The sequence below is a fragment of the Orcinus orca genome, chromosome 5, assembly GCF_937001465.1.
Source record: "Orcinus orca chromosome 5, mOrcOrc1.1, whole genome shotgun sequence".
Taxonomy (NCBI): Eukaryota; Metazoa; Chordata; class Mammalia; order Artiodactyla; family Delphinidae; genus Orcinus; species Orcinus orca.
The window spans coordinates 69900196-69924524 of NC_064563.1; the positions used below are offsets into that span (position 1 = coordinate 69900196).

The window sequence follows — 24329 nt, forward strand, 5'->3', positions numbered from 1 at the left end:
AAATGATGTTTTTCTATATTTAGTGCTTTCTTAATGTTTATTATGCAACATTCTGCAGTCTAGTCTAAGCAAGACTCCTTCCCTTCTCTTTCTCTCTGTTTCAAATATAGGTATGGACTCCAGATTTCTCTTTTAACCTTGTATAATTCATTAGTGCTATTTAATTATTGTGATGCTTACATTGTCCCAGACTATTGCAGTGGAGCCCCTTTAAGCTGGCTCCTGTGTCCTTGTGATATGTCCCCATCTTTGTTGTTGCTAGCACTTATTTACCTGCTCAGATAAAAAGGTATTTTAGTTTAATCTTGTATCTTCTCTGCTTGAGCTCTGAAATCAACCATTTCTTCAGTATGTCCTGGTTGTTTTCAGTGGAGAATGGTGTTAGAGACCAATATTTGAGTGCTACGTATGCTCATGGGTACTGTGGTGCCTTTGGTCCTATGCCCTTCCAATGGCCAGAGCTGGGAAATTTTACACATAAAAGTATATAGGCAAATACGTGTATATATAAAGCACCCACATATATACATACCTGTGCTATATGGATGTGTATCCATATATGTGTATACAAATAATAATAATAATAATGATTTTATTTTTATTATTGTACATGACACAAAAGAAACCTGCTAGAAAGAGTTCAGGGTTTGCTTGTGATCTTCTCCCCCAACTTTAACCCTTCCCAGGACTGAGGGTATATTATCAAATACTGTGTTTAGGAATTACCTGGATTGGTCCTTTTTTCTTTACGATCCTTCCCCCCAACCCCTCAGTGTCATTATGCTGTTCATTTGAAATTTGAGTTCAGTTGTTTCATTTGGCTTTGGATTTTAGTTTCTCTCCTTCCCACCCTTGTCTTGTTGATTTAATTTTAATTTTTGAATACGTAAAATGTTAACAAGCTTCAAATGTTAAAACTAAACAAAAAAGTATACCCAGAGAAGTGCTACTCCCTCCAATATTTCTTCTACCCTGTTACTCCCTTCACCTCTTGTAGGTAATCACCCTCATTGTTTTCCTGGTTATCCTTCTTGTGTCTCTCATATTTCCTTTTCTTTCTTACATACAAGGTAACATATATGCTCTTTTGTACTTTGCTTTTTAAAAATTCTTTTCTTCTTTCTTTCTCTCTTCCTCCCTTCTTTCTTTCTCTCTTCCTTCTGTCTGTCCTTCTGTCTTTCTCTTTGTCTCTCTCTTCCCTCCTCTCTCTTTTCTTCCTTCTTTTTTTCCATCTTTTTGCCTTATTTTCTGCCTCTCCTTCCTTCTTTCTTTCTCTCTTTCTGTCTCTTTGTTTTATATGACTGATCTCCTATGCTTGGACAGTTGAGTAGTTTCCTGCCATGAATAATATTATGCATATTTATTTTTATAATGTTGGAGGTGTATCTTCAGGTTATATTCTTAGAAATGGGAATGCCGGGTCAAGGGAGAATGTTTTGTTAGGTAGGTAGTGACATATTCCTCTCCATGGGGGTGTCCCACCAGCATCCTCAACCACAGAGTGTATCGTCAAGGTTTTGAATTGCTGCCGATGTGATGGGTGAGAAATGATATCTCAGTGTAGTTTAAATTTGCATATATCCTATTATGAATGAAGTAGAACATCTTTTCCTGTGTTTAAAGACTATATTAGTTAATTTTATAAATTCCATTTTTCTGAATTGTCTGTTCATATCTTTTGCCCATTTTTTAAATTTGGATTTTGGTCTTTTTTTCCCTCAAAAATATCTCTGTAAATTAACCCTTAATTTATGAAATATATTATGAATATTTTATCCCAGTTTGTTTTTTGACTTTGTTTATAGTGCTTTTCTCTTTTTGTCATGAAAAAAGGCAACATTTATATTTATATAGACAAGTTTAACAATCTTTTTTTATTGCTTCTGTTCTTTGATCATAGTTTGAAAGCATTTCCTGACACGATGTTTGCTCGCGTTATGTTCTAGTACCTGCATAGTTTGACTTTAAAAAAAAAAGTAATTAATTAATTAATTAGGCTGCTTTGGGTCTTCGTTGCTATACGCAGGCTTTCTCTAGTTGCGGCGAGCGGGGGCTACTCTTCCTTGTGGTGCATGGGCTTCTCATTGCGGTGGCTTTCCTTGTTGTGGAGCATGGGCTCTAGGTGCGCAGGCTCAGTAGTTGTGGTGCACGGGGCCCAGCTGCTCCGTGGCATGTGGGATCTTCCCAGACCAGGGCTCGAACCCGTGTCCCCTACACTAGCAGGGGCACCACCAGGGAAGCCCATAGTTTCACTTTTCACATTTAGATCTCTGATTCATTTGCAGTTTATTCTTTTTTTTTTTTTTTTTCCCGCTACGCTGGCCTCTCACTGCTGTGGCCTCTCCCATTGCGGAGCACAGGCTCCGGACGCACAGGCTCAGCGGCCATGGCTTACGGGCCCAGCCGCTCCGCGGCATGTGGGATCTTCCTGGACCGGGGCACGAACACGTGTCCCCTGCATCGGCAGGCGGACTCTCAACCACTGCACCACCAGGGAAGCCCTGCAGTTTATTCTTATATGTAATGTGATGAATGGCTCTAATTTTATCTTTATCCAAATGACTGTCTAGGGCCCCAACACCATTTAGTTAAACAATTCTTTGTGATTTGAGATTGATGGTTACTTTTTAACCTATACCTTGACTAGATGTGAAGGAGAGTGAATGATGGTGAACAGTGGAATAGGGTGATTAGAGGAAAATTTAGAGGTTCTGGCTAAAGACTGAGACCAGAATCAAACCTGTATCTCCTCACTTTCAATCCAGAATACTTGACCTTTTATAAGTCAACCTCTCTTATCCATTTCCCCTAACATATTTAACAGGAAAGATGTTTAAAACAAAAGAGGGGCTTAGGCATTATCTGTCCTCTCCTCCTTTTCAGTGATCTGTAACCACTCCTCCTACCTGAAATAGATTATGAGAACTTGGCTGCATACTTTTTGGTGAGCACCTGTGACTCTGTCTGTTGTCTGTAGCACCTGGTCACACGCTGTTTACTCACTTTGCCCACTTCTGCCAACTGCCTTTGTTTCAGTTGACATCTCTGCTTGTAGCCCATAGCCACATGAGGTGAGAAGAGATCCCAGAGGTTTTAGGGTTTTGGGGGGCTGGCTTTACAGCTCCATAAATCTCCATCAAGTTGGGAAATATACCAAAATCTCTTTTTCCTAGATTTTGGGGAAAGAAGAATTCCAAATAAATAAGTTTCATACCTTAAGGTGTCAAAATTGAAAAGTTTGTTAATTTTTATAGAACGCAGAATAAATGTCTCCTGTCTTCTTTAAAAGAACTCACCTGATGATTTAATATTGATGGCACAGGCATTTTTGTGCATTTTGCAAACCGAGTTCTGCTAAACGTTAGCCTTCTTTGATCTGTGGATAGCTATTCCATGAAAAGGGAAATTTTTGTGGTCAAACATGTTTGAGAAATGACAGCTTATGCAAATTTAGACACATTTCTTTGCTGTAGGACTTCTCATAGCTCTTAGTATGAATTTGTCAAATTTCTTTAATCAGGAACAAATAACTGCCCCCCTCCTCCCAACCCATTTACACCTGTTAATAGCTTTGATACTTCGATCTGTACCATCAAGTGTATTTGGGCTGCAATATTGTATCATATAGTAGCAGGATTCCATGTCCCCTTTTTGGTTTTATTGTTTCCTCCTAAACTCTTCTGAAGTTAAGCTCTGTGAAGGCGTTTATTCATTACTGTGCTACAAATACCTACTGTGCTACAAATACCTGTGGTGCCTGGAGTGTAGTAGGTGCTCATTAAGTATTTCTGAGCTTGAAGTTGTCAGCTCTCATTGACCTTGCTACAGTGTTTCTGGTTTGGTTCCCCTTCCAAAGGTATATGTTTTAAACAGCAGTTTCTTTTTAGTCCTGACAATCGGATAACATATTTGCAAAGAATTCTGTGTATAACTTCCTGGCCTCTCTAGAGGTGTAAATCTTAATCATGAATCATTACTACGTAAATGATATAAACATTGCCGCTTGTCACCCCGAAATACACACATAGAAATTCCCCTGGGAGAAGCAGCTAGTTGACCAGGCAATGCCTGTGCTCGGGAGCTCTGCCCTCCTGCATTTTCCGTTTAGGACTTGGACTGGAAACCACGGTTGGTTTTCTCTGTCTCATGCATCTTACAGATTTGAATCGCTTTTCTGATCAGCGACTGTGCTGCTGTATTCCAGTTTCAGCTGCTCTGAAAGATGACCACCTATCTCCTGGAGCTTGTCCAATCTTCCCTGCACCTTCCCATCCCAACCAGGATCTTACAGAGGATCCCATATTTTAGGTTAGTTTGTATCAGTCATAAATGTGTACTTAGGTGCGTGCATGCACGTGCACACACACACATCTTCTGAGTGAGGGGCTGAGGTGTCAGATATCTAGGTTTAATACAGGAGCTCTTTGGGAACTCAGAATTCTGAGCTATTAGTGTGCTTTCTTTTCTTTCCTTTTTTTTTTTTAAAGTTAAATGAACTGTTTTTTTTTAAATTTCTTTATTATTTATATTTTTGGCTGTGTTGGGTCTTTGTTGCTGTGCACGGGCTTTCTCTGGTTGCTGTGAGCAGGGGCTACTCTTCGTTGTGGTGCGCGGGCGTCTCACTGCAGTGGCTTCTCTTGTTGCAGAGCATGGGCTCTAGGTGCGTGGGCTTCAGTAGCTGTGGCACGCAGGCTCAGTAGTTGTGGCCCGCGAGCTCTAGAGCGCAAGCTCAGTAGTTGTGGCGCACGGGCTTAGTTGCTCCGCGGCGTGTGGGATCTTCCTGGGCCAGGGCTTGAACCCGTGTCCCCTGCATTGGCAGGCGGATTCTTAACCACTGTGCCACTAGGGAAGCCCTTTCATTATTTTCAACATTATATTTGTGTTCTTTTTGAATATACAAGTAATTAATTTTCATCATAGAAAATTTGGAAAACACAGGAAAGTATAAGGAACAAAATTTGGATTGCCTGTAATCCTATTACCTCAAAATACATTATAGTGAATAATGTTCTATCCTGTATATGTGTGTGTGTGTGTGTGTGTGTGTGTGTGTGTGTGTGTGTGTGTACACACTGCAGACTGCTGTTCTGTGGCTTGCTTTTTAAACCAGTCCTCCATTGTTAAATAAGTCCTGTATTTTTAACATTACAATTAATATTTATAATATTTATATATTGCAACACTCAACAGTTAACCTTTACTTAGTGCCTACAAGGCAAATCATTGTGCTACGTGAGTCAATGGTTGTAACTTGGTTCACCTTTGTACTTCTAGGGGCTAGCTCAGGACCATCTGTGCACATGGTTTTTGCTCAATAAATGAATCATGAATTTCAGTGACTAGACATTAAACCAGAATTGGATATGCCCACCTATTCTTAAGAAGGTGATATATTCTAAAACTACAGAAGAAGGTGAGAGCCACTACAGATGAAGGTGCCCTTATAAGGGCAGGACAAGTTCAGTAAGATTGTACCAGTTCAGTAGGTGTTACCTCTGCTGATTTGAAAGTGTCTGCCAGTTATGAGACAGGGCCTCAATTTATTGTGTGGTCAGCACAGTTTGTATCTATCTGGTCCTCAACATTTTAGGCCTGGAACCTCCCACTCCCCTTTTTTAAAATAGCGAATCAGGGTTTCGGTAGTGGGATGGGGAGGAAATTGCATTAGTCAGATACATGAGGCAGCCTGGGATCAACTCAGTGCCACTTTCATACATGCCTGGGAGCAAGAGCTTTGCATTAACTGGCTTGCCGGTGTCTGTGCTCTGCCTTGGATGCTGTTGGAATGGGATTGGTTGTTAGAGACACTGCATGGTGAAGGAAGAATCGGAGCAAAGCGTTTGGAGGATCTAAAGGAGAATATTCGCTGCTCCATGGGCATCTTCCTCTCAGGGCCCCAACAAGCTTGTGCCCACCAGATGCAGTGGGTAGAATTCCTTCACTGCCTCTCCTTTGGTGGAAGATGTGGCATGTGTAGCTGAAGGATCAAAAATCACCCAGGGCAGGCTTCCCTGGTGGCGCAGTGGTTGTGAGTCCACCTGCCGATGCAGGGGACACGGGTTCGTGCCCTGGTCCGGGAAGATCCCACATGCCGCGGAGCGGCTGGGCTCGTGAGCCATGGCCGCTGAGCCTGTGTGTCCGGAGCCTGTGCTCCGCAACGGAAGAGGCCACAACAGTGAGAGGCCCGCGTACCGCAAAAAAAAAAAAAAAAAAAAAAATCACCCAGGGCAACTGTTATCGAAGGATAGTCACCTTCTTGGAGTGTAACCTCTCAACAGGACTTCTAACAGGAATTGATGCCTAAATATTTAGATCCCTGAGGCTTTGTCTTTCTCAGCCATACTCACTAGTCACAGCATCTGCTTCCTCTGTGTAATGCTGGACAAACACAGATAAACTCTCACATCCCGACTCACTCCCACCCCATGCCAGGGAGGTTATAAAATGTTTGAGTGGCTTACTTAAGTGTTATTCCTATTATGGCTTCTTGGGAAAGTACCCTCTGCCTTGATGGAGTTGTGGAAACATCTTGGTTGTTTCAACCACAGGGTTAAGAACCATTTGGCTGCGGTCATGTACTAGGCATGTGCATTGATACTGGGAAAGGAGCAAAAAAGATACAGAATGCCGTATCCACAGCCGGGGACTGTGCTAGATGCTTCCAATAAATACCTTGTACAATCTCTCCAACACCCACTCAAAATAGAGATGCTACCCCATTTTACAGATGAGGACACTGAGGCTCATATATTTTATGTTACTCTCCCAGGTCACAGAGGGTGGTAGTCACAGAACTGAAACTCAAAGCCAGGTCTGGAAAGCCATGACATTTGTCACTCTTCCTGTCCACTCTGCCATTCTAGAGCACCACTGTTTCTCAGAGATTGTTCATAGATTCAGGTCATGCAGCCTCCATTTGGGGCTTGAAAGTCCTGTTCTGTGAAGGTTTTCCTGACACCCTCCTCCCCACCACACACACTCTGTGCCAGACCCCTATGAACACAGTGATGGTTGTTGTATACATATTTGTCTCCTGTGCTGAACTGTGAGTTCTAGGTATCTTAGTACGGTGTCTGATTCATGTCAGGCCTTTGATATATATGTATTGAAAATGCTGGGTTTTGCCCCATGTTGTGTTTCCACACTAAGACACTAAAAATCTAGAACTGCCATTTTATTTTATTTTTTTATTTTTTATTTGTTTTTTTGCGGTACGCGGGCTTCTCACTGTTGTGGCCTCTCCCGTCGCGGGGCACAGGCTCTGGACGCGCAGGCTCAGCGGCCGTGGCTCACGGGCCCAGCCGCTGCGCGGCATGTGGGATCCTCCCGGACCGGGGCACGAACCCACGTCCCCTGCATCGGCAGGCGGACTCTCAACCACTGCGCCACCAGGGAAGCCCTAGAAGTGCCATTTTAGAATTAGGCAACTCAGTTGCCTTTAAGGATGCACTGACTTGGGTTTTTGCTTTAATATTTCGTGTAAAGATGCTCTTTGGCATAGATCTCTGCTTCAGCCCTTGGAAGGGTAAGATAGCCATATGCCTACTTCATTAATATTTTGGGCATCTCTGTGCAGGAAGCGATTGAGTGCTAACATCACATAAGTTCTGTCATATCAGCATAAAACCATTTGCAATATGAACAAACATGTATTTCAGATTTGTTGTTTATATCCAGATATTACTTTCCACGTAATATCTGGCAAATTAATTTCCATATTGTTACTTTCAAATATAGGTGAATCTTTTGCATGTAATTTGTAGTGAAAAGTCTTCTACAGGTGTTTTATACCCTGAAATTCTACAAATTATTGACATATAAAAGTATATAAGTGCAAAACATTTAATGGTGATTGTGAAAGTTGTTAAATTTATGGGTAAAATAATTATTAAGAACTTTTGAATTGTTAAACAATTAGGGAAATTGATAGTAAATGCTAGCATTAGATTAGTGAAATCTTAGTTAATAGGGTGCATTAGTGAGGTAACTTTGGGAAGAACATCATATTCTTTCTTAGCTAATAAGTGTTTATAAAAATATAAGTTGTAATAGAGGCATTGTTATGAGATTAAATTATATTATAATTTGAATCATTATAGGATTGGTTGGTGAATGCATTCATAATTAAAAAGAGTGACTATTAGGAACTGTTTTTAAGTTTCAGTATTTAATATTAAATAAGGCCATGAATCTTTCCAGAAAAGTCCTATTTAAGAATTGTTTAATTTTTTTAAAAGGTAAATTACAGGAAGATTGCCAACTTTGTCCCCTCAACATTTCGTGATCAGGAAAACCTCCACGATCATGCACAACAAATAATTGATAAATTATCTTCAACACAGAGAAATTTTGCATTTATTCTTGCATCAAGGAAATCTAGATGATGATGGTAATAGATTTCAGTCTCAGTTTTGGCTTAGTATTGATTTTTAACACTCAGCTATTTGGCATGTGGCCCAAGTGGGTAATGGGTACAAATCTTCTATCAGTGGATTTTTATGCTTTTGTACCGAGAGACACCATGTAGGTGTCTCCAGCTCAGACTGGAACAAATTCCTCACGTTTATCTACCGTTAATTTGTTTACAAATGGGTTCCATGGTCGCCATCTACTAATTCTGCTGGTGATCCTTAAGGATCAGGTGCTGGGGGACCCTGAACATTTGACCCCATCTCCATTCCAGTGCTTGGAATCCCCCAGACCTGGCTTTTAGTCCTGGGCTTTGGAGCTGTTCCTGGCACACGTAGAGTAAGGCATTTAATTTCCATGCTGCCTGTCTTACGAGAAGAAGTGTTAGTAAACTCATTAATTAGGGTGTGTTTACAGTTCTATTCTGAACATCAGTAGCTTCTAAGTTTAATTAAAATTGACAACCTGCTTGAGGACAGACGTGCTCCTTACATGCTGTGTGTCCCCGTCAGCCTTGGTTTCCTCTCTCGCTTGCACAGTGAGCCTGATGGTCATGTCTTCTCCAGAGACCTTTCAGCTTTGTCTTTCTGTTGTGTGATAAAGGGTGAATAGAGGAAAGGTGAGTCTTGATGACTGTTGGAGTCCAAGCCAGTTTGTATTTGCTGACAGGTATGACTGAGGGCAATAAATTACATTCTAGGTTTAAACAGGCTGGTTCTTAGTTGTCACTGGAAGTGCAAATAGTACTTCTTCCTGGTGTATGAGATGAAATTGGTTGTCTGCCACATATATTTCTTATTTTTGTCTTCAGCTTACGGTGTGGTCATGGAATACAATTGTGGGGACAATTTCAGGTCGGTTTATTTGCTCAATAATGATAATAATATATTCATTGTCATTTAATGAGCATCTAGTATGTACCAGACATCTTTTTTTTTCTGTATTTTTATTTTATTTTATTTTTTATTGAAGTATAGTTGATTTACAATGTTGTGTTAGTTTCAGGTGTACAGCAAAGTGATTCAGCTATACATATATGTGTGTGTGTGTATATATATATATATATATATATTCTTTTTCAGATTCTCTTCCCTTATAGGTTATTACAAAATATTGAGTATAGTTCTCTGTGGTATACAGTAGATCCTCGTGGGTTACTTATCTTATATATAGTAGTGTATATATGTTAATCTCAAACTCCTAATTTATCTCCCTGCTCCTTTCCCCTTTGGTAACCATAAATTTGTTTTCTATGTCTGTGGGTCTATTTCTGTTTTGGATATAAGTTCATTTGTATCAGTTTTTTTAAGATTCCACATAGAAACAATATCATATGATATTTGTCTTTCTCTGTCTGGCTTACTTCACTTAGTATGATAATCTCTAGGTCTATCCATGTTGCTGCAAACACACAGCATTCTTAACCTTAGAAGAAAAACAACATGCAAGGCTTATATTCTAATTCCCATTTTGCAAATAAGGACTTGCTTAAGTTCACGAAGAAAGTGGCAGAGTCAGCATTTACCTAACTGCAAAGCCTCTAGCCCCACTTCCACGCTGCCCCGCTGCCCCGGCGTTGAGGTCTGGAAACTGAGATCCACACCCTCTTCCTTCCTCCTGTCCTAGTACAGTGGGAGGGAGAACTTTACATGAGCCAATGCTGGCTCCTGCTGCCCGGGTGTCCTTGACTTGTGTTCTGATGTGGGGGACATACCTGCATTAATTACAGGATGCTGATGACCCTCCAGAAGGCGTCCGCTGACAGGCCCCGGGGGAAGCTGACCCTCCCCTCCCCCCGCCAAGAGCTCACCCTGGACTCCCCATCCGAAGGGAGGATTCCTTGACAAGGAGCTGGTGCCTGATTGGGATTACTGTGCTGCTTGAGTTGAACTGCCAGTCAGTTCTTTTCATTTATTTGCTGTCTTGCTTTCCTTTGAACATTTTATCCAAACTTCCAGCAGTGACTCTCAATCCTGGCTGTGTGTTAAAATCACCTGGGGTTTTAATTATAACCATGCCTGTGTCCCTGTGTCCCCCGTCTAGACATTCTGATTTAAATGGACTGGGGTGGGGCCCTGGGTATCAGCATTTGAAAAAAATAAGTACTCCAGAGGATTCTAATGTCCAGCCAAAATCAATGCTTTAGGGCCAGAAAAGCCCTCTCTTCACTCTTTTGTTGATGTGGTATGTTTTCTTCTGACTTCAGTGAACCCTCAATCTTATGATGTTATCATTCCATTGAGAGGTTGAATTTACTCATCCAAAGCATTCATGCTTTTTTTTTTTTCACTGCTGTGGTCTCTCCCGTTGCGGAGCACAGGCTGCGGACGCGCAGGCTCAGCGGCCATGGCTCACGGGCCCAGCCGCTCCGCGGCACGTGGGATCTTCGCGGACCGGGGCATGAACCCGTGTCCCCTGCATCGGCAGGCGGACTCTCAACCACTGCGCCACCAGGGAAGCCCCCGCATTCATGCTTTTTTGAGGTGTCTTAGACTTTGGAGAAGGTGTTACGGGAACAGACACAGATACTGAAATCAGTGGCCTTAGAGGACGGGAATGAGCCGCTTTGGAGCAACCAAAAGACAGAGCCATGACTTTTGCCACCTGACCTCCTAATTCACTCTCTCCCCCCACCCCGGCACCAGATCTTCAGCGTTGGAAGGAGTGTGTTTTCTAGTTGTGGGTTTACAATTACTTCCAACGATTTTACTCTTGAGCCTGTTGTGGCTTACTTACACTAGCTTGGATATATGTTTATAGGTAGCCTCTTTACTTTCTGTTTACTGATTGAATTTACTGCTACGTAGAAAAGACTGGCTTCACCTGACAAGATCACTGCACGCAGAGGCACTGCATCTTGCTCTGGTGGAAGTACACCCAACCTCCCAGGCTGGCATTCAGAATTCTCCCCATCGTCTGATGCCAGTCTTTCACTCTGGAATTAAGGCCACTCTTTACGGTCTTTGGGCTCCAGCCAGCTGAACTGTATCCTGGACCAGGGTCTGCCCGATCCCTGCCTTTGTTCCCTTCTCGTCCTGCTGGAACATTACCTCAGACCCTCATCCCAGAGGCTAGAAATAACATTTTCTTTCCTAGAACCCACACTGCTTTGAGTGGGAGCACGTTTAGAACTTATCACATTGTACCTTGAGCTATTCTTATTTATGCGTGTGTATAATTCTTCCCCTTCTGTAAGCTTCTGGAGGGTGGGGCAGCCTCTTAATTTTGGTGTCTTCTGCTGTGCTGAGAATATTGGAGCCGTTCCCTGAATGTTTTTTGAGTAAATGTGTTACTTTTAGTTCAACTCAGCAGTTGTCCAAAATTAACCTCATGAGATGTTGGTAGCTTTGGTGAACATTTGGAGAGGTCTACCGTGATAGAGTGAAATCCAGTGACCTAGTTACAGAATATCCCCTGCAGGCTCACTGGGGAGGGAGGCTCATGTTTAAACTCTGTGAAAGAAGAGCCTGGATTTTTTATGGTGGCGGTTGTTTACATGTCTTTTAAAATGACCCTTCCCCCCTTTTTTATGGCTTCATGATTTAAAAAAGTTCTTTAGATAAAATTGGATATTATCAGCTTTACTCCTGTAGTAATTCTAAGCAAGATCATTTGTTATTTGAGGACATATTGACTAAACGTTTATTTTTCAATTTTTAAAAATTTTATTGAAGTATAGTTGATTTATAATGTGTTAGTTTAAGGTGTACAGCAAAGTGATTCAATTATACATATACATATATTCATTCTTTTTCAGATTCTTTCCTCATATAGGTTATCACAGAATATTGAGCAGAGTTCTCTGTTCCATACAGTAGGTCCTTGTTGGTTATCTATCTTATATATAGTAGTGTGTGTATGTTAATCCCAAACTCCTGATTTATCCTTCCTCCCCACGTTTCCCCTTTGGTAACCGTAAGTTTGTTTTCGATATCTGTTAAGTCTGTTTCTGTTTTGTAAAGAAGTTCATTTGTATCATTTTAAAAAATTAGGTTCCACCTATGAGTGATATCACATGACTAAGCTTTTAGAACGGGGCTGGCACCCTGCTCGGCGCAGGCATTAACCAGAGCCGGCGATGCTGCTTCCGCCCTCCGGGCCTCAGCCTGGCGGAAGCGCGCACACCCGGAAGCCGCACGTGCTGCGGTGGGAGGGTGGCTGGGTGCGCGGGGGCCACAGTGGCAGTCATGACAGTCTATTCTGTTCTTCATTTACCAAAATGAAGACACTCACATTGTTAGTGAGCTTCTGGACTCTCCCGACATTCCCTGCAGGTATGATTCCGGTTATTATTAAAATTAAGTAATAATCAAATTAATATTAAACATAGTGGTTCTTTTGGTAAAAGTAACATGTGCTCATGTTGTAAATTTAGAATGTGGAGGAAAGTGTAAAAAAAAAAAAAAGAAAACCGCTTGTAATCCCACCCTTGACAGGTCAGTACTTTGACATTTTATTTGTGGAATGCTGTTTGGCTATGTGACCCCAGGTTTTTTACCTGAACTCACTCTCCACAATCTCGTTCTCAGCTCTACTTTGTATAATATTTTTAAAGCACTTGAGATGAAAAAAATACTGTATTTCAACCAAAATGCACATTCATCTCTTTTGAGGCAGGCTAACCTCATACACACACACACACACACACACACACACACACGCGCGCGCGCATGCACACGCACACAAAGGGGAACGATCGCTCTGGTTGAGAACCAACTTCTCATTTTACAGATAGGAAAACTGAGGCCTAGAACTTGTCCAAGATCACATTAAAAAAAAGTGGCAATCGACACTTCAGCCCAGGTCTCCTGAATTCCGGTCCAGGGCTCTTCCTACTCGACAGTGATACCTCCTTACTAGGTCATAGAAGCAGTGGTGGAAAGAGAAGAGGAAAAACACGTCAGTTCTAAAGAGTGCAGGTTTTTTCCCTGCGTCCTTTCTCAGAGCTATTTTTGTGACTATTCAATACATGTACAATGCTGCCTCTCGCAGCATTCTGGCTGGACCAAGAGGCCATTCACTGCTGACTGCAGCCATGCTCTCCCTCTACGGCAGGCTCCATGGGATCCTGGGCCCAGAAAGCAGATGGGAACAGACTTTTTCAATCACATTGCAGGGTCTGAGTGTACACAGAAAGAAATGACCGCGTATCCTGTTAAACTTGTGTACTTAATGAAACAGTGACGGATGAGCGTGACTGACTGGGGGTGGGGCAGGGAGTGAAGTTGAGGTGGATTCATCTTAGTCTGTAATTCATTCATGAGCTCCAATAAGTCTTATACCCAAATGCAAATTATTCATTCTCTCTAAATGTGACCCTGTTATTCTAACTCCCCAAACCTTCACTTGTTTCCTTTTGCATACAGAACAAATCATGGACTCCTGCCTGGCATTTGAGGCCCTCTGTGATCTATCCTTGACACTGATATAATATGAAGATGTAATAATGTAGCAGTTAAGAGCCAGACTGCTCCACCGCCAATTAGCACTCTTACCTGGGCAGGATACTGCACCTGTGTTTCAGTTTCTTCATGTGTAAAATGGCAAGAAGATTGTTCTGGGGAGTAAGTGAGTTAGGATTTGTAAAGGTTTACCAGTGACTAGGTCCTAATCCATTACATAGAAAGTGCTTTCTTTGTTTACTAAATGGGTACCTTTCCAACTCCTCCACTGATAGCATTTCCCTTTTGCACTAGACTTCTGGTCATTCCTGAGACGGTCCCCTCGTTCTCCTGCCTCTGTGCAGCTGTGACCCTTAACTTTAACATGTTGGCTCTCTCATTTCATGTGTGTCCAAATCTTAATCATCCTTTTAAGGCCAGGCTCAAAGGCATCTTTATCCATTTCTTTCTTCACTAATTCACATATTCTTTATTCCCTTAACAGATTTCTTTTCTTTTAGAGATTCTGTTGTGTGCCAAGTGCATTATTTAGGAAGGCGTCCATGGTTCTTGGAGCTGCGGGAGGTCCATCACTTCTGCCATCACCACTTCTGCCACATCACCATCGACGTTGCTTTACAGTTTTGGATGGGTTTGTTTGATCTCCCCTACTAGAATATTAGCTCCTTGAGAGCAGAGTGCTTATTAGTAGGTGTTTATTAAGCTGTATTTAAATTGAATAAATGAATGAATAAAGTTACACTTTGTGGGTATTTATTACCTTCTAATAAAGGCAAGAAAATAGGAACAACACTGTGTGTTGTTCTATCTGTGTTGAAAATAGAACCAACTTCTCATTTTACAGATAGAAAAAAATAGAAACAACACTGTGTGTGTTGTTCTATCTGTAAAATGAGAGAGGGAGAGGGAGAGAGAAGAGATATTTTGAATGGGAAGAAGGATGAGGCTAGTTCTGAGGGCAGAGAACCCCTTCCAAGTTGAAGAAAGGCAAAAAAGACAGGAATGAAAGGAAAACTGCAGAAGTAGAGAGAAACGGGATGAGAGAGAAGGTTATTCTCTGAACTGTAAAGCAGTCGCTCCAAGAAATGGTTTTCCTTAAGTGGTATAAAATGTGAAGCGAATTGGGTCTCACTTTATCTTTCCCTCTTTAGGAGGTTGGAGCTGATTTTTAAAATGAGGTGGGGGAGGGAGGTGGAGTTTGGAGAAGGAAAGTGAAAACTGTTTTCTGAAGTTCTCTTGCCAAATAGCTCCCTGGAGAGAAAGTTCAGAGGGAGGGCCTGCCTAAGCAGACTAACTCGCTCTTTCTTTCGTCTTTCTTTCGTCGTTGTCCTGGTCACTCTCCCATCCCTATTCTTCACTTCCAAACATCTTCTTTCCTTCTTCCTTTTTCTGTTCTTTTTTTTTTTTTTTAATCGTATAAGTATTACAAATGAGAAGCTGGAGGAAAATTAAAACGAAACACAAGGCAAGCAGATAATTTCGATCTCAGTTATAAAAATGATGTGTTTTAGATTTGTTTCCCTGATCTGTTTCCCACTGGGAGCTTCCCCTCCTGCCACCCCTCCCCATTTCTTTTCCCAGACTTCCACCCACTTTCTGACTCAAGGCTGGAGAGGAGACTGACCACACAACGGGATTTGAGGAGTGAGCAGGGCAGTTTTCAAGTGCTGATTCTAGAGGTTTAACATGAGCAAATTCCTGGCCTTTTTCTGAAGATTTTTCAGCTGACTTTTTTTTTTGGTCTCTTGAGTTTACTACTGAAAATGCTTTGGTGTGGAAGGTACCAAGTTTCAGCGATGGGCTTGCCTTCCTGAGTGCTTGGCATGTGCAGGCCTCAAGCTATTTGCGGGGGATGCTGAGATAGGAAAATTGGACTTCGGACTGCAAGGGCTTGGCTGTGTGTGTATGTGCGTGCACATGCGCACTGTGGTTGCTGTGGGGATTCTGGCTTCTGGGGATGGAAGGGGGGGCCGGGAGTAGGTAGATTGGGTTGCCCACAACTGGTGATCACCTGGAGGTGCTGTTTGCTGCTGCTGGGGAAAGCTTCACCGGGGGGTGTGGTGTTGAAAGGTCTTGAAAGATGGCTAGGACTTTAATCAACAAGGAAGAGAGACATGCGTCTTCAAGACAAAGGGAGCAGCAGAGGTACAGGAAGACATAGAAGCGTGGGGAGTGGCAGGCTGCGGAGGTGAGGAATCGTAGAAGGGGTAAATCCTGCACCCTCCTCTAGGTTTGGGGGCTTTTTCCCCTGTAAGCAGAAGGGAGGGAGTATGAGTTTTAGAAAGGGCTGTGATAGGATTACTCTGGTGCGTGTGTGTTTTATTTTGCTTTTACTTTTTAATTTTCCGAGTCTTTTTAGGAACTGTGAGGCAACCTTGACTCTGGGAAGCGTGCACTGCCTGTCTTTCTATGTCTTTTCTTTCCTCTTCCGGCCTGGCCTGGGGCCTTGTCTGGCTTCTGATAATGAAGTGTGGCAGGGCCGGCTCCCGGGAGCCGATGTGAGGTCTGAGCAGACCCTGGGCCTGTTCTTCACGGTTTCCCATCCTTTTTCCTCCTCTTTTTCTCTCCTCACCCCCAGCAGGAGCAGCAGCCCTCCCCTCCCTAAAATAAATAAACCAGTCGCTCCAAAAGGTTCCAAGCACATTAGTCACATATCCCAGAAGTTTAATACAGAATTATTTTGACAGTGAGAACAAGAAGTGTTTTCTAGTTGAACGCACAGAACTTGCTTCTTCCAACTGGGCTTTCTGCCGCAGAGACAGATGATGTGTTTTTTAGATGGATCAGCCGTGCAGGAGACTGCGTCGCTTCCCTTGGAAGCATGACAAATTGCTCACTACCAAAAGTGGTTGGGGAAAAGATGTGAAGTGAGAGAGAGAGAGAGAGAGAGAGAGAGAGAGAGAGAGAGGGAGGGAGAGATCGCATCCTTATCGAGAACATAACTTTCTCCCTAATAACTTCAATCAGCCACTGAGAGCTTTCTATGTGTTTGTTTATTTATTTGGCCGCCCCTGGAGCTGTGAAGTCCTCTTTTAAACCCGGGCTCATGGGTGTTCTAAAAGATGAGGACAGATCGAGTTATTGCAATGCGGGTGGATCTCCAAGCATTCCGGTTGAATAGCTCTTCCAGAAATATTTCTTGACTCACTAATTTAGCACTTTCTGTTGCCGTTACTAAGCAGATTGGAGAGTCCTGCCTGCGATTTCGCCAGACTCCTCTAAGGTTGACGTGGATCCTCTTATTCCTATCTGGCCCGTGGAGAGGTGGAGGAATGCAAAGCTGAAGTCTACTGGCGCCCAAGAGGGACTTTAACCTGAGCTGCCAGAGTGCCATCTGAAGAGCCAGAGAAAAGCGTGTGCTCTCCTGTCCCGGCTTCGCCCTTCTCCTTCAGGGCCCAGCCACCATGCAGGAAGAGGCTTTCTTCCCGGGTGGCTGACCTGGGTGTGAAGACCCAGAGATGAGCGTGGAGGACAGAAGTTAAGGCACTTCCAGACCTGGGATACCTGTCCTTCTGGCTCCACTTCTTGCTTCTCAAATCTTTCTAGAGATTTCCAGCCTTTTGGTGTGTGTGGGGGGAAGTTGACCTCTCTGATTGCAGTGCATGCTCTCTGGAGCACTTTTAACCCCTTCTGATTGTTTCTCATTAGCCCCTCATTCCCAGGCCTTCATCCAAGAAACATTAACTGGCCCTCATGAAATCTCATGGGAAATCCCAATGCAGGTTTCCCCTGCTATCCAGAAGTAGAGCGTTCGTATAAAATGTTTTATGAGCCGAAATGGAGTAAAGCGAAAATCCTCTTCGGCTTTCTTTTGGTGAGTGAAAACAAATGTAATGTAGGTCTTTCATAAAAGCAAAGTGCTATAAAGAAAACTTTCGAAAAGCAGAAGATACCTGAATGTAGAATAACCAAAGTATGGTTCTATGGTGACGCTGTTGTTAACTAGGCTTCTATCCAGGGCCAAGTTCTCATCCAGAACTCCGTGCCTCTGTGGAGCCCACTTTGAAAACCATTGTAATGGAGGTGCTTCAAGACTTCTGGCAGCCCTGGTGACCATGCTTCTGGCTTCTTTAAGCTTTCTGCCTTTCTGGACATCTCTCAAGGTTGAGAAAGTGGCACCTGTACAGGTGAGGAAGATGGGCCCAGAGGGAGACATGATCTTACACTGGCTGTGAAATCCCACGTTTTGAGGGCCTGTTGGCTCGCTTACTTCCGGTGATTGTTCTCAGGTGGCTGCTCGGCCCCCAGGCCTCCTCACCTGGGCCTGCCCTGGCCAGCACCTCATAATTGTTCATTGCACTGCACTGAGCAGTCATCTCAGTAAACTCTTGCTACCATTGTTGGGCCCACAGCCTCTGTCTCAGGAGCATTATGAGGGGAGTAGCATGGCATTCAAGCCATTTTTAAGGAAACCTTTTTTTTTTTTTTTTTTAAATGCTGAATTTGCTTTTTGGCAGAAAAGTAAAGCATGGGCCATCTCTCATTTCTCTATTGATACTTACGCGGTACCTACAATCGTATGACACTCTACTGTTCCCCAAAGAAGGTTCTGAGCTTTATGATCATACTTTACATTTTCACATTGCAAGACAATTTCTAAAGAGCTTTTTTTCTAGGTAAGATCTCACTTGAGCCTCACGATAATGCAGATGCAAAGGAGACTCAACGAGGTAATACATGTAGAATCAGAGTTAGGCTCGCAGTTCACAGTCAGGTTGGGAAGAATTACGGGGATGTGAACCTTAGGCTCCCTGACTCATACCATTGTAGCGAAGTATTCTTTCTCCTTGTAGCAGGAATTATGAATGAATATGCTACTAACAGCTACTGTTTATTAAGTGCTTATTTATTTGTCAAACACTGCTAGGGAGACACTTTGTGAAAAGCTCATTTAATCTCTTCAGCTACCGTATAAGGTAGAAATGATCATGTCCGGTTTGAAGACGAATCCCTGGAGATATTGAGAGGACAAGTAAGTTGCTGAAGGTTCCTCTTCACAGAGTCAATGGACCGTGTATTCCAACCAGGACTGCTTGCCTCCAGAGGCCTTTCACATAGAGGATGTGATCTCTGCCCATCCTTGGTCCTCACTAGGGAGACCAAAAGTGCTCTCTTGAAAACGACAAGGCTAGTTTGTGGGTGACCACACGCTACAGTGAGTGCCGCATACTGTTGAGAGTTAACAGGTGGTCATTTTCTCTCTGCTCTTGGAGCTTGTAACATCTCTATGCAGTCTCTTCTCCTTTCCTTTTAGATTTTATGTGCTCACCATGGGAAATTACTGATCTGTGCACCATGGGGCAAGTCATTTCTATTCCTGGGCCCTTGGTTTCTCCCTCACTCAAAATAGCTTTTCTTTCCTGATCTTTCTGTCCTAAGTGTACATGTCTGGGGAATGTGCTTATTGAATTCTCTTCGTATAAGTCCTTTCAAAAATATTGTTGGGAATTATAGATGCTCAGTAAATGCTTGTTTTAAATTGAAATGATAATTGCAGGTAATGCCAGTTTTCAAAGAGATTTTCTGCTTCTGAAATGCAACTTGCCAAAGTTTGAAAGTCAGACACCACATGAAGAGGTAACTAAGTCGTATCAGGGAAGATGAATGCCTAATACATATTCTGATTGGTTTGCTGGTGATGTCTTGCTTTCTTCAGTGTCAATTTTGTCTTTCTAATTCTTGTATTAGGACAACTATCCTCCCCTCCCCCAAGAAACACATCAGCATTTGCAGACACAGACGCACAGACACACACACACGCGCGTGCGCACACACACACACACACACACACACATATACACACACACACAGAGTTCTTGAGCAAGAGACCCTCTTACATTTGTTAAATTTGTCACTTTCTCCACAGAATCTGGTTAGCATACCTTTGGGTGAGCAAAAGAAAAATCTTTTTCTCTGTGCCAAGTTCAGGGTGTGAATCAATTCTCCCTGGCTTTTGCATTTTAGTAAATGTTTCCTAGATGGATTCATCGAATTTCCAGTAAAGACAAACAGCTCAGAAAGCAGATTGCTTTCATACCCGAGGCCTGAGTTCTGTGACCCAGGCGTTGGAGCTCAGTTCCATATATGGCCAAAAGAGAAACAGGGTGAGGGAGTGGAGGGAGAATACCAGACATAAAATGCATTCCTGAGAAGTGTGCCTTCGCAACTGACAAAACAGGACCCTCGTTGGTTTCCATCTTCTGCAGAACATGAAACTGTGACGTTTTCAGAAAGAAGCCAATGTTCCAGGCATCTGCCACAGGGAACAGTTTATTTTCCCTTTTCTTTTGGGTCACATGTAGGTTTAATTTGGAGTCAGTGTTGAAGTCAATGCTAGCAAGCAATGAGGACTAAAAAATTATTCTTGGAGTCAGCAGATGTGGGTACTCAGCCCAGTAAGACCGCCATCCAGCTGTGAAACTCTCTCTGGCTTGTTTTCTCTCAGTGTCAGAGTGACAGGGCTGAATATGGTGATCTCTGAGATCTCTACTATTTCTGTTGTCTTTGGTTCTAATTTTGCCTGAGATTTTCCAGTTCCTGTGGAATTCCCCACAGAAAGTAGTTTCTAATCCTTCCAAATACTTTCTGTGGTTTGAACTTAAAAAGACAAAATAAAAACCCTGGTCTTGAATTTTTCTTTGTGATTTCCTTAAATATAACTTGGACACATTGTTATTAGCCTTTCACTTGGCAGATAGCTTCTTACTGAGGGTGGAGATGGGTGCATTTACTGCTTCCTCAAGGTCTTCCCCCTCTGCTGGTCCCTCTTGTTGGAGAACAAATTCAGGTATGCCCAACACAGAGTTGTAGGAACAGGTGTGCACTTAGCAAATGCAGCCTTGTAGTGGCCTTATCAGTTGTCTGCGTCTTTTATAAATTCCGTCTCCTCTGTGGGAGAAGCGGGGCTGGTAGGAGGCAGCTCCAGAAACTTCCTCACACCTCAGGAAATGGAACTAGGGATGTGAAATTGAGGTGTTGGCTTTCCAGTTAGTAATTGGATGAGTCACTTGCCTGTCACACATGTTAAGAAGGTTAAGAAAGAAATAAAAATACAAAATTTTGGCCCTCGAGAGGACCGCAGTCATTTCTACTTTATGAGGCCAGACATGATTTCTTTCTTTCTCTCATTTATCTCAGTTGAGATAAAGGGAGGCTTCTCTGTTCCCTGACAAAACGTTCCAGCCCTCGGGCTTTCCCATCTTGATGGCAGCCCATGGCCACCAGCACGCTGAGCGCTCGTGGAAAGGTGCTGTTTGGAGGAGCCCACGGTGGTTCAGCAGGCATCCAGGGGAGCCCCTTCTGCCTGCTGAGGCTCAGCTCCGGTGCCGCTCTGCCTTGCTGTGACGGCCCCTTCGATGGGACCAATAAATGCTCCCGCATAGACGCTAAGTCCTAGGTGGTGGAGGAGGAGACAGGCAAGTACTGAGAAAGCAGAGAGCGATTGCTCCAGAGAGAGTGGGAGCTAAGAGGTCTGTGTTCTGTTGGCACCTGTGCCGTGAGCTTTCTTTGTGACTTGGTCAAGATGCTTCAGGTCTCTAGGCCTTCATTTCTCCATCTGGAAAGTGAAATGCTAGTGGGCCTTGGAGGTTATTTAATTGAACGTATTTCCAGATCGTTGCTTCATGTCTCATATTTCTCCTACTTCATATCCCCAGTCACACTGAGCTCATCAACTTGCACAGAGTTCTGACTAGTCCTCCTTAATGTCCAATAGAACAAAGACAGGATGGCTTCTCTGTGGGTTCCCACTCATTATACTATTTTGACCAAATTTTTTAGCAAGGCATTCAACTCCCTTCACAGTCTAGTTCCAACTGATGGTCGCAGCCTTTCCTTGCATGGGTGGCCTTCATCTTGACTTTGAGCCCTCTGGTGCCACGGAGGTAGGTGTGTGTATAAAAAGAGGAGACTGCGCACCATGACCAGGCAGCGTAACTGGGGCTGGAGTGGAATTGAGAAGAATGAATCAGGATCCTGGGCCTCTGTGATAGACTCTACTAGTGAGTTAGGGGATATTTAAGGAAACTGAGCACAGTGTATCTTCTGCTTTGGTAGAAAGCATACATTGTAATGGTTACAAACCCTTGGTGCTATTATGAGAAAACCACAGGGAAGAGCAATCATATAAACAGTAATAATTTATTGGCTGTGACTAACCCTTCGGGGAGTATGATATGTGATATCGGTTTCTACAGGGCTTTCCAGTGGAGTAACCCTTTTCCACACCCATTAACTCATCAGATCCTCATAGGTGAGGTGGCAGGCTGAAGAATATACCATCACTTTACTTCAGAGCAAACTGATGCTCAAATAAAGTTGAAGAGGCTGCCCAGTGTCGCAGGGTAAAAGCTGGCACGGCAGAGATTTGTCTAGTGCTTTTATGCCTGCACTGTGTTTCTTTTTGAAGCTTCAGCCTATCCAATAAATCAGGATAAACACACACGCACACACACACACACGTACACACCCACCTCCCCCATCAGAGGATGGTAGAAGATGCTATTTAATTAGTTGTGAAGTGTGCGAGCCATAATATTTGGTGAATCAGTCTTGGTGATGAGTAGGGTGATGTGACAGTCAGTTCACTTTCACAGCTGAATTCTCAACTAGGGCACTATGACAGGGAACAGAACTGAGGATTTCTAGTTTGGGACTGTTCATTCTTGGCACGTGTACTTTCATTTACTTAAGACAGCAAAGAACTAAAAATTATCAGACATTTAATATGTGCCAGGTTTAGTGCTAGATGCTAATCCGTAGAAGTGAATCATAAACCAAGGGTTGGGAAGGACTTTAAAATGTGTGTAGAATACCCCATCTTTCCTCTCATCCATCAGTCCCTCCTCTGTTATTCTCATCAGGTGTTATGTCCGACTGTACTTGACTACTTCATGTGATCTCTTATTGTAGGGGGTCGTTGCTCCAAACGCTTTGATCTTTAATGTTTAGAGAAACACCCAAACTATTTGTAACTTCCATCAGTGTTAATGTATTCATCTGTTAAGTGGCTTTATGAAAATGGAATCTTTCTCTTAAATTTATGTTTTCTTCTTAGAGTAAGTTCCTTGGGTTGGCTGTCTGCTCTTGAGAGAGATTATTAACTCTCATTTCTCCTAAAATTTCCTCTTACATGATTTGGGGCTGCTTATCTTGATTCTGGAAGGTGAAAATTAGGGGAAATGAGCCCACATTGTACTCTTTCAACTCCATTTTTGGGACCAGAATTATATCTGTATAATTGCTCAAATTTTGGATCATGTAGGAACATGTTTCTGCACACGGGATTTGAAAACTATTTATACTTTCTTAGAAATGCAAACTCTTTAAGTTGCAAGGGAGCATAAAGATTCCCTCAGATAGCCCTAGACTACAAATTCCTTGAGGTCAAGAGCTGTGTCAGATGTATTTCTGTACCTCTTACTGCCGGTACCAGGGGCCTTGACAAAAGAACTGGATTGATTGGATTATCAGTTTTTGTGCTTTCTTTGCCCCTTCCTCGACTTGTTCAGTCATTGGGAGGAGTTGGATGGACCCATCGAGTGTGATGAATAAGTAAATCACAGGGTTAACCCCCCTCCGCTAGGGCTTTAGCTGTGTTTAGATTTAAGAATGCTGAGTAACTCATAAAACACGATTCCAAAGCACTTTGCAGATAGAAAGTGCTTCATGTGTAATAAATAATAACGGGCTATAGAAACTTCTGATAGATCTTATGGTGGTAGAGTGAAATGGTTGGTGTTGACCCCTCTCATCATTTTGCAATTAGTGTTTCCATCTTCAAGTCACTGTATATTCCTCATTGTGGGCAAAGTTACTTTCTGAACTGGCTAGGAATTAAGCCTTCCAGTTACCGTTAGGAGAGGGATGGAAGGAACATCATGAATATTGATAGGTGAGTCTTTAATTGATAGGCAAGGCTTTAATTCTCTGCTTAAATCCAGTCCTTTCTGGATCCTGTCCTCTTCCTCAACTGTTATGTCTTTTACGGAGTCTGTAGTCGTCACCTCTATTTTACTTCCTGACCATCGGTATTCTCAAGCGATGGAAAAGGGCACCTTTCTCCAAAGGAGACAGTGGAATGGTCAGGGCCCATCCTGCCTTTGAATCATCAGTATAAGAGGGATTTCATCCAGGGAATGGCCTGCCTTTCCTTTGTCCTGAAGCGTGGGTCAGTCTGATTCAAATTTGGTGAATATGCGGTGACTGCCCACCAGGAGCCATGAACTACGTTTTCACCTGTGTTATCCCACCTTATGAAAGTGAGTGAACTGAAGTATAAACAGAATCTTGCTGTTTTTCTTGGTGACTTTCAAAGCCTCTTTCTTCTCAGCAACAGTGACCCACTGTAGCTGAGCATTATTCATTCAATTAGTAAATATTTATTCAGCACCTACTATATTCCAGGAACTCTTCTCAGCGAATAAAACAAAGTCCTCTCAAGCTGACATTTGAAGGATTTAACACAGTATGATTTTTAAAAAAATGATCTGGCAGAATTATGCTTAAAGCAATAAACAC

The 24329-nt window shown here is 42.8% G+C and overlaps 1 protein-coding gene across 4 annotated transcripts in view; it reads left to right on the forward strand.

Annotated features, from left to right (window-relative positions):
- LPP (LIM domain containing preferred translocation partner in lipoma) overlaps positions 1-24329 on the forward strand; it is a 694580-nt gene that overhangs the window by 97923 nt on the left and 572328 nt on the right. The window contains exon 1 of one of the 4 annotated variants that reach the window (XM_049710231.1): positions 12561-12683. The exons of the other annotated variants lie outside the window; for them this stretch is intronic. The gene's annotated coding sequence lies outside the window, so the exon portion shown is untranslated. Of the gene's footprint in view, positions 1-12560; positions 12684-24329 lie in introns of those variants that run through there. 4 annotated transcript variants of the gene reach the window in all.